Here is a 10000-nt window from a genome sequence, read left to right on the forward strand (position 1 = left end):
GCTCCAGAACACCTGCAGTACATTGAGGACATCATTGTGTGGGGGAACACAGCAATGGAAGTGTTTGAGAAAGGAGAGAGGATCATCCAGATTCTGCTGGAAGCTGGCTTCACCATCAAGAAGAGCAAAGTCAAAGGACCCGCCCGAGAGATCCAGCTTCTGGGAGTGAAGTGGCAAGATGGATGGCGTCAGATTCCCACTGAGGTCATCAGTAAGATCACAACAATGTCTCCACCGACCAGCAAGAAGGAAACACAAGCTTTCTTAGCCATAGGTTTTTGGAGAATGCACATTCCTGAGTACAGCCAGATTGTGAGCCCTCTCCACCTGGTCACCTGCAAGAAGAACGAGTTCCACTGGGGCCCTGAACAGCAACCAGCCTTTGCTCAGATCAAGCAGGAGATCGCTCATGCAGTAGCCCTTGGCCCAGTCAGGACAGGAGCAGAGGTGAAGAACGTGCTCTACTCTGCAGCCAGGAACAATGCCTTGTCCTGGAGCCTTTGGCAGAAGGTGCCTGGGGAGACTCAAGGCCGATCACTGGGATTCTGGAGCCTGAAGTTACAGAGGATCCAAAGCCAACTACACTCCCACTGAGAAGGAAATCTTGGCTGCCTATGAAGGAGTTCAAGGGACCTCGGAGGTGATTGGCACAGAAGCACAACTCCTCCTGGCACCCTGACTACCGGTGCTGGGGTGGATGTTTTAAAGAAAGGTTCTCTGTACCCACCACACCACTGACACCACATGGGGCAAATGGATTGCTCTGATCACACAGCGTGCCTGTATTGGAAACCTGAATCGCCTTGGGATTTTGGAGATAAATACAAACTGGCTGGAAGGTGAAAACTTTGGTCTCACTGACAAAGAGGAGCAGGTACAAGTGACACGGGCTGAGGAAGCTCCACCGTACAACCAACTACCAGCAGAGGAAACACGCTACGCTCTTTTCACTGTTGGTTCCTGTCGCATTGTAGGGATGAACTGGAAATGGAAAGCAGCTGTATGGAGCCCCACACGACAGATTGCACAAGCTATCAAAGGAGAAGGTGGATCAAGTCAATTTACTGAACTCAAAGCCATTCAGATGGCCCTGGACATTGCTGAAAGAGAGAAGGGGCCAAAACGATACCTTTTATATTGATTCATGGATGGTAGCCAATGATCTGTGAGGTTGGCTGGAAAGGTGGAAAAAGTCCAACTGGCAGCATAGAGGAAAATCAATCTGGGCTGCTGATGAATGGATAGACATTGCTTCTTGGTTGGAGAAGCTACCTGTGAAAGTCTGCCACGTAGATGCCCATGTCCCCAAGAGTCGGGCTAGTGAGGAACACCAAAACAATCGAGCGGGTAGGTCAGGCTGCAAAGACAGAGGTGCCAAAGATAGACTTAGATTGGCAACATACGGGGGAGTTGTTCCCAGCTCAATGGGCCCATGATGCCTCAGGTCATCAGGGCAGAGATGCACCTGTAAGTGGGCACGAGACCGAGGGGTGGATCTAACCATGGACAGTATTTCTCAGGTTATCCATGACTGTGAGACGTCTGCTGCCATCAAGCAGGCCAAGCGAGTGAAGCCCCTGTGGTACGGTGGGCGGTGGTGCAAGTACAAGTATGGGGAGGCCTGGCAGATTGACTCCATCACACTGCCCCAGACACGCCAGGGCAAGCGCTACGTGCTGACCATGGTGGAAGCCGCCACGGGATGGCTGGAGACCGACCCTGTGCCTCACACCACTGCCCAGAACACCATCCTGGGCCTGGAAAAGCAAGTCCTGTGGAGACATGGTGTGGGAGGATCTTCATCCACTCGTCCCAGGTGTCCATGGGGTTGGGTTTCTTACCTACATACGGGCAGTCGTTTGGTGACAGGGGGACTCCCACCAGGCATGTTAAGAGCGGACCGTCTACGCTTCCAATGGCCATGCAAAGATTGTCTTGCTTTAATGACTTCACCAAAGTGACCCAGATGTTTTGTTTTGGCTGAGGGACGATCCAGCCGGTGGTCACTTGGATACAGATGAGGGCGCTGATAAAGACGATGACAACGATGGCACTGGTACTGCTGTGGGGTGCCCTGGAGGGTGTGACAGAAAGAATCATACTTCTTCTTTCCCACTGGGTAGTTTTTACTTGTGTATGGTAAAAACACACATTAGTGGACTTATTTTAAGACATTCTTAAATATTTTTAAGTTTCCCCTATAGTTCTTACCAACTCCTCCCAATCATGCCCTTCTCTTTTTTAAGGGAAGTTTGAGGGAGGGAAAAAGGAGCAGTTTCAAGAGGGGAAAGAGGGAGGGGGTAGGGATAAAAGGTCACTGGTAGAGGGATGGTGGAAAAGGCAGGGGTGTGTCTGCATTTGAGATTGACATGGATGTTATCAGTGGGATGTATCTACGTGCGATGAGTGTCCTTGCCACAATGTTTGGATATATGAATTTCTTTTTTCTTCATCTCCAAGAGAAAGCTGCTTCTGTGGCATGGTGGGAGGGGGATCTGACTTTGTGTTCATTCGAGGGGTCATCGTCAGATCTGTGGTCTACTGATGAATCTTCTGGGAATCCACCGGGGTCCTGTATCTGTAGAAACACAAGCATATCCTCTCCCCCACATAATGAGAGGGTATGGCCCTTCAATAATTTTAGATTCATGATTCTGGTCAAGTACTGGAGGTCTTTCTTTGAGGTGTGTGTACATGTTGTTATGAAAGTGCCTTAAGACAGGGGGGTTTGGTTCTTTTTGAGAGCAATTCATGAAATTCATAGCATAAAGTACTTTGCACAGTCTGTCTTGTATAGAGAGAGCCAGGGGCTATGTACAAATCACAAACGGGACGGGGCTGCTGTGGAACGTGCCTTGAGCTGTTTTATTTTCCAGCATCAGTCTCATTACATGGTTATGAGAATGGGAAGATGCCAGCAGCTCGTGTCCTCAGCAGCAGACAAAGAATGCAATGTTACAACTTACTTTAAAAGTTTTTTTACCAATCCCACAAAGCAAAAGCATATTGACAGTAGTTCTATCCAACCACGATAAGCACAGGTACCTTTGGTTAAAACAATGCTTGCTTATTTTGAATACAATACCTGCTTGGAAGCCTTAAAACACAATGCACAGAGCTCCATTATTAAGCTTCAAACTTCCTAATATCTTGCTAGAAGAACTTTTCTGTAGCTTAGAGAGTTTTTCTAGACAAGCGTTAATACACAGACCATTGTTCTATTTGTCCTTGCTTTTCTACTTTTTAAATAATTTTTCTGCTAACCAATCTCAGGGCTACTGCTTAGCTCTAATCACAGTCCTGCTGTCTCTGAGGCCTGCCTTTTGCAGCTTTCCCAAAAACCCTGTGATTTTGTGGATTCCCACACTGAACTCAAGTTCAGCTATTTTAAATCAAATGCTCACTGATGTAGATAGTATTAGACATGGCACACTGCAAAATAGAGCTGCTATAGATTTTTTGCTGTTAGCACATGGGCACAGGTGTGAGGATTTTGAAGGAATGTGTTGTATGAATCTCTCTGGCCAGTCTACATCCATTCACAGGAAACTCAAACAACTACAAGACAACATGAAGAAATTGACTCTGAATGATTGGGGCTTGGATGAATGGTTTGAGGGATGGGGAATAACTGGATGATTGAAAGATACCTTAAAGGGAGCTTTGTTATTACTAGTAGTTATTATTATATTGCTTTGAGCTATTCCATGCATAGTGATATTGGTGACCCACTTGGTAAAAAATACAGTGAAAAGGTTTGGCTGGTGAAAGAAGAAGAAGGGGGAGTTGTAGCAATGTATCTGAACAACTTAGGCCACACTGTGCACCAGCCATATTGCTTGTAGTTATTCTTATCAGAGCCCTCTGGAATTCACCAAGGTTACTAAGACATAAACTGTGCTAAATGAAGAAAGAAAATGCTGAGAAACAGAATACCAAGAGCACAAGAACCAGATAACAGAGGGCTGTGAACCACCTGGACTGTAACCAATCACATACCCTGAGAAGTGAGTGCAGAACACAAGGACAAGAGAGAGGCACCAATGAAGAGATGCGTGATCAGTGTATGCAGTAGAGTTAGAATGCATAAATAAGTGCATAATGTAAACAATCAATGGCTTCAGCTTAATCATATGGTGAGTTGTATGGGAGTCCTGTTTTCCCACCAAGGGTGCCTGGGAAGGAGGGATGGTTCTTTTCCATAAAAAGGAAAGCACTGAGGCAGGAGCAGGAGACAAGTGACCCTTGCAGGCCTGGGGCCTCATGGCCTCCTTGTCCCTGCTCAGCAGCCTGGCAGGGGCCGCCCCATGCTCCTGCCCTTGGCATTGCACATCCCCACATGCCAGTGCCCATCCCGGCAAGAGCCCTGAGCAAGGAGGGAGGGACAGGATCTGCCTGGCCAGGCCCTGGGGCTCAGGCCTTGGCCCTTGGCATTCCTCAAACACATCCAGCTTTGCTCAGCACCAGAGACACCTTGGCCTTGTTTGTCCCCAGCTGTCATCACTGCCTTCAGTGTTCTGCTCTAACTGGAACCTGGGGACACTTTCTCAGTTCTGTCCTCAGTGGAACCCATTAAAACTTCAAGAAATTTCAGAGTTTTAATTTAAGTTTGAGTTCTTGAGAAGTTTTTTGAGCACTCTCTCAGGGACTGAGTCTGATGTAAACAACACCAAATCCCCAAGAGGCTCATTAAAGTCCTTGTGCTGTGTCTGTGCTGCTGAGCTTTAAAGGAACAGCTCTTCCCAGGGCCAGCTCCTCTCCCAGCCCAGCAGGGCTGAGGGCTCTGCCTGCAGGCACTGAGGGCACAGGAGCCAGGCAGAGACAGGCTGAAGGCAATCAGGATTGGGAAGACATTGAGCTGAGACTTCACCTGGGGAAAGATCTTCACAGCCCTGTGCATGGTGAGTGTGTGGGTGCAGGGCAATGTCCCCTGTGCTCCTGGAGGGATCTCCTGAAGCCAGCACACCCCAGAGCCTGGGGGATGTGTCAGGAGGACTCTCCCAGTTTCTCTGTGGCACAGGAGGAGCAGGAGGAGGAGGAGGAGGAGGAGGATGTGCTGCAGAGCGGGGCTGCCCTGGGCACCGTCAGAGGGACAGGGCAGGACGGCTCCTGCTGCCAGGGACGGCTGCAGGGGCTGAAGCTGGGGCTGCAGCCAGGGCTGCCCAGGGCTGTCCTGCAGAGCAGCTCCTGCAGCCCTCAGGGCTCTTGGCCAGCCCAGGGCATGTGCCACCTGCCAGGGGCAGCTCTCAGCCTGCCTGGCAGCTCCCCATGGACGCTGCAGGGGAGAAGTTCCAGGTGCAAGGAGCCACCCCCATCAGGGCAGATTCCTCCTGCTCTGGAGATGGTGCTGCATGGCCAGGGCTGCTCTCAGCTTTCTCCTAAAGGGAAGGGAAAGGGGCTCTCAGCTTTGGCTGTGTCACTGAGCCTCCTGCACTGTCAGCCTGGGCATCAGCAGATGGGCCTCAGATCTCCCTCAGAAAGTGCCTCCTCAGCCTCCTCTCCCTACAGACAGCAGCAGCAGCACCTTGGCTTGCAGCATCTCTGTTTGTCTGGCCTGCCCTTAAGGCCCTGCTGCCAGGGAGATGCCCCTGGGCAGTGCCCTGTGCTGGGAGGGGTCTGCAGGGCAGAGCTGAGCCCCCAGGGCTCGGCTGGGCTCTGGCAGCACTGGCAGGGATAAGGCTTGGATAGAGAGAAACAGCTCCCAGTAGGCACAACTCCAGGCAGCAGAGAGCCAGAGCAACCCTTGGTATCCATTCCTGTTCAGGTGCACTGGGAAGAGAGCAGGGCTTAGAGACACTAACTGTGAAACAGGAGTCTTTAGAAACTCCACTTTTTTTTCAAGCATTTTTAAAGTTTGATCACCCAGAGCTAGAGGGAGGTGTAATGGGCAAAGGGCACTTGTGTGGGGACAGCAGGTCTGACTGCCCTGGGACACAGGGAGCCCTGTTTTCCCTCTGGGCTTCCCTGGGGTGCAGGCTGAGAACAATGCTGAAGACGAGGCAGGAACTCAGGAGCATAAACCGAAGCTCAAAAATAAAAATGTTGAGTGAGGTTTCCCCACAGGTACAGATGTAGTTTTGAGGGAATTCCTAAAATAACCCCAAAGAGCTTGTCAATGTCTTGCTTCAACAGTCCACCATGCCCAGAGTGAAGGAATGTCCAACAGCAGCTCCATCAGGCACTTCCTCCTGCTGGCATTGGCAGACACGCGGCAGCTGCAGCTCCTGCACTTCTGCCTCTTGCTGGGCATCTCCCTGGCTGCCCTCCTGGGCAACGGCCTCATCATCAGCGCCGTAGCCTGCGGCCACCACCTGCACACGCCCATGTTCTTCTTCCTGCTCAACCTGGCCCTCAGCGACCTGGGCTCCATCTGCACCACTGTCCCCAAAGCCATGCACAATTCCCTCTGGGACACCAGCACCATCTCCTACTCAGCATGTGCTGCACAGGTGTTTCTGTTTGTGTTTTTCATTTCAGCAGAGTATTTCCTCCTGACCATCATGTGCTACGACCGCTACGTGTCCATCTGCAAACCCCTGCACTATGGGATCCTCCTGGGCAGCAGAGCTTGTGCCCACATGGCAGCAGCTGCCTGGGCCAGTGCCTTTCTCTATGCTCTGCTGCACACAGCCAGTGCATTTTCCCTGCCCCTGTGCCATGGCAATGCCCTGGGCCAGTTCTTCTGTGAAATCCCACAGATCCTTAAGCTCTCCTGCTCACATTCCAACTTCAGAAAAATTGGGATTTCATTGCTTGGTGTCTGTTTAGGATTTGGCTGTTTTGTGTTCATTTTTTTCTCCTATGTGCAGATCTTCAGGCTGTGCTGAGGATCCCCTCTGAGCAGGGACGGCACAAAGCCTTTTCCACCTGCCTCCCTCACCTGGCTGTGGTCTCCCTCTTCCTCAGCACCTCATTTTTTGCCTACCTGAAGCCCCCCTCCATCTCCTCCCCATCCCTGGATCTGGCCCTGTCAGTTCTGTACTCGGTGGTGCCCCCAGTCCTGAACCCCCTCCTCTACAGCCTGAGGAACCAGGAGCTCAAGGCTGCAGTGTGGAGACTGATGACTGGACAGTTTCAGAAACATTAAACTACTTGCCAATTTTTTGAAGTCATTGTAATATGAGTAATCTGTAATAATTCCTTTTCTTTTTTTTGGTTGTGGGTGTTTTTTACCTTTGTTGTAGTATATTAATCTTGTTCACAAACAGAACCATTGTTTGTGACATTACTTGTTTTTTGTCTCTTGCTATGGCCTCAAACGGTGTCAATAAGGAGCTGTGCTCTCAGTGGCTTTCAATGAACTTATGCATCTCCCAGGAAAGTTTTCACCTGAGAGCCCCTTTTGTTGCCTTCCCTGGAGCTGCAGCAGCAATGTCTGTGTGCAGAGCTGGGGCAGATCAGGACTGGTCATACTGGCCACACCATTCCTGATCCAGGCCAGGAGCCATTGGCCTTCTTGCCCACCTGGGCACACTGCTGCCTCATGTCCAGCCTGCTGTCCATCAGTGCCCCAGGTCCCTTTCTGCCTGGCCGCTCTCCAGCCACTCTGTCCCCAGCCTGTAGCGCTGCAGGGGTTGTTGTGGCCAAAGTGCAGCACCCAGCACTTGGTCTTGTTCAACCTCACCTTGTTGGATTTGGGCCCTGGATCCAGCCTGTCCAGGTCCCTCTGCAGAGCCCTCCTACCCTCCAGCAGATCCCCACTCACACCCAGCTTGGTGTCATCTGCAGATTTGCTGATGCTGGACTCAGTCCCCTCATGCAGATCATCAGTGCAGATATTGAAATCCACGCTGGCTGGCTCTGATCCCTGGGCCATCCTGTGGGTGCCCTGTGATGGCACTCAAGGTGATCTGTTCCATAACCTTGCCGGGCACCCAGGTCAGGCTGACAGGCCTGGAGTTCCCCAGCTCCTCCTTCCAGCCCTTCTTGGGGATGGGCTCACATTGGCACCTCCAGTCCTCTGGAACCTCCCTGCTGAGCCAGGACTGATGGTAAATGATGGAGAGCAGCTTGGGGAGCTCATCCACCAGATCCTCCATCCCCCTGGGATGGATCCCATCTGCTCCCAGAGACACCGGTGAGCATCTGAGTGGCTCAGCAGGTCCCCAGCTGCTTCCTCCTGGATTACAGGGGGGCTGTTCTGCTCCCTGTGCCCATCTACAGCTCAGGAGAACACTTGTCCTGAGGACAAGCTGTCTTATTGTTGAAAATTGAGATACACAAGGTGTTAAGCAGCTCAGCCTTTTCCTTATCTTTAGTTACTCTGTTCCCCACTGCATCCACTATTGAGTAGAGGTTCTCCTTATTCCTCCTTTTGCTATTAGTTTATTTATAAAAACTTTTCTTTATTACTTTTTACAGAAGTGGCCAGGTGAAGCTCTAATTGAGCTTTCATCTCTCTACTTTTCTTTCTGCATGACCCAACAGCATCCTTAAACACTTCCTGAGCTGCCTGACCTACTTTTTCTGAGTTCCCACAAAAAGCTCATGCCCAGCCAGGACAGTCATTTTCCTCTCTGGTTAAACTTTGGCACAGAGTCTGCTCCTTCCCCTTTAAGATTCCTTTCTTGAGGTGTGTCCATCCTTCCTGGACACCTTTGTTTTTAACGTCTGCTTCCCTTTAAAAAATCAGTACCTGATTCAGTACTCTCCAAATCTGCATCCTGAATAGGCCAAGGTCTGCCCTTCCTGATTCCAGGGTAGACGTTTTGTTGATGCCCTTCCTTCTTTCACAGGATATTGAAAACTCGATTATTTCATGGTGGCTGTGCCCCAGGCAGCCTCCAACCACCACATCTCCCACCAGCCCTTCTCTGTTTGTGAACAGCAGCAGACAGAGCTTTCCTTGGGAGTGGGATTGTTACCAAAAATGCAGTAAAATAAAAACTCCTTAACACCAATGTAGCATTAAGAAGCAGCATTCTTTATTTGGCCAGATGCACAGGGGGATAGCTCCTCCCAAAGCTGTGCATGCTGAGTACAGGAAAGTTTTTGTTTACATTCTGTATTTTGCACACATATTCATTGATTGTCCCAGACTAAACATACATATGTGTGGAGTTGGCCCAGCTGTGACTCAGACTCAACTGGATTTTACCCCAAAAGCATTGAGCGTGAGCTTCAAGCCCTGAGAATCATTTGTTTATCTTGGGGTGAGCTTGAGAGTTCCCCCAGAAGCCTTTGGTGTTGTTATGCTAAGTTGTCCCAGTTCTGCTCCCCTATTGGTTACCTGTTTGCCCTAGATGGTTGTTGTTGTAGAGTGTTCCACCCCCAAGTGTATATATTGTTGTTTCCCCTTTGTCTCAGGTCTTTGGATCCTGTCCCTCATACTGTGGTCATCTTCTCCACATTTGTTGTTTTTCACCCTGTTATTAAAGTTCTTTTTAGACAACTCCATCGAATCCACTCCTTTTCATTTTCGCCACCCTCGCCCTAAAGTCAGGGAACCAGAGAGGTTTGTCGCGGCTGCATTCACTGTGATGCATATGATAATCATTTCCCCAAAATCATTAACTCATTTCCCCTCCCCTTTATCCATGTGTTCTTCTGTCCTGGGGGTCTCTCTGGTGGTCCCTGGTGCTCGTGGACCCCAATGTTCCAGTGGGCCTGGCTGAGCTGGCAGGACACTGAGGCTGGTGAATTTCAGTTCCCCTTCTCACACAATGGGCATTGTGTGGTTTCCATAGGCCTGGGGTTTTGAAGAACAAGCATTGTGTGTGCTCACCTGGTGATGTCTCTGTGACATCACAGAGCCAGGTGTGACATCACAGGGCAGAGGACTGACGTCACAGAGCAGACTATGACATCACAGTGTTGACTGTGACATCAGAGACCAGCTGTGTGACATTAGAAAATGGGTTGTGACATCACAGAGCAGGCTGTGACATCACAGGGGGAGGGGTGGCTGTGTGACATCACAGGAGGGCTGTGTGGCTTCACAGAGTGGGTTGTGGCATCAAAGACCAGCATAGCGATATCAGAGAATAAGCTATGACATCAC

At 50.3% G+C, this 10000-nt stretch overlaps 1 pseudogene; it reads left to right on the top strand.

Annotated features, from left to right (window-relative positions):
• Positions 1-285: 285 nt before the first annotated feature.
• LOC118700982 (olfactory receptor 14C36-like) lies at positions 286-7057 on the top strand (annotated as a pseudogene).
• The last annotated feature ends 2943 nt before the right edge of the window (positions 7058-10000 follow it).

Source organism: Molothrus ater, unplaced genomic scaffold, assembly GCF_012460135.2.
Source record: "Molothrus ater isolate BHLD 08-10-18 breed brown headed cowbird unplaced genomic scaffold, BPBGC_Mater_1.1 matUn_MA502, whole genome shotgun sequence".
In the NCBI taxonomy this organism is placed as follows: Eukaryota; Metazoa; Chordata; class Aves; order Passeriformes; family Icteridae; genus Molothrus; species Molothrus ater.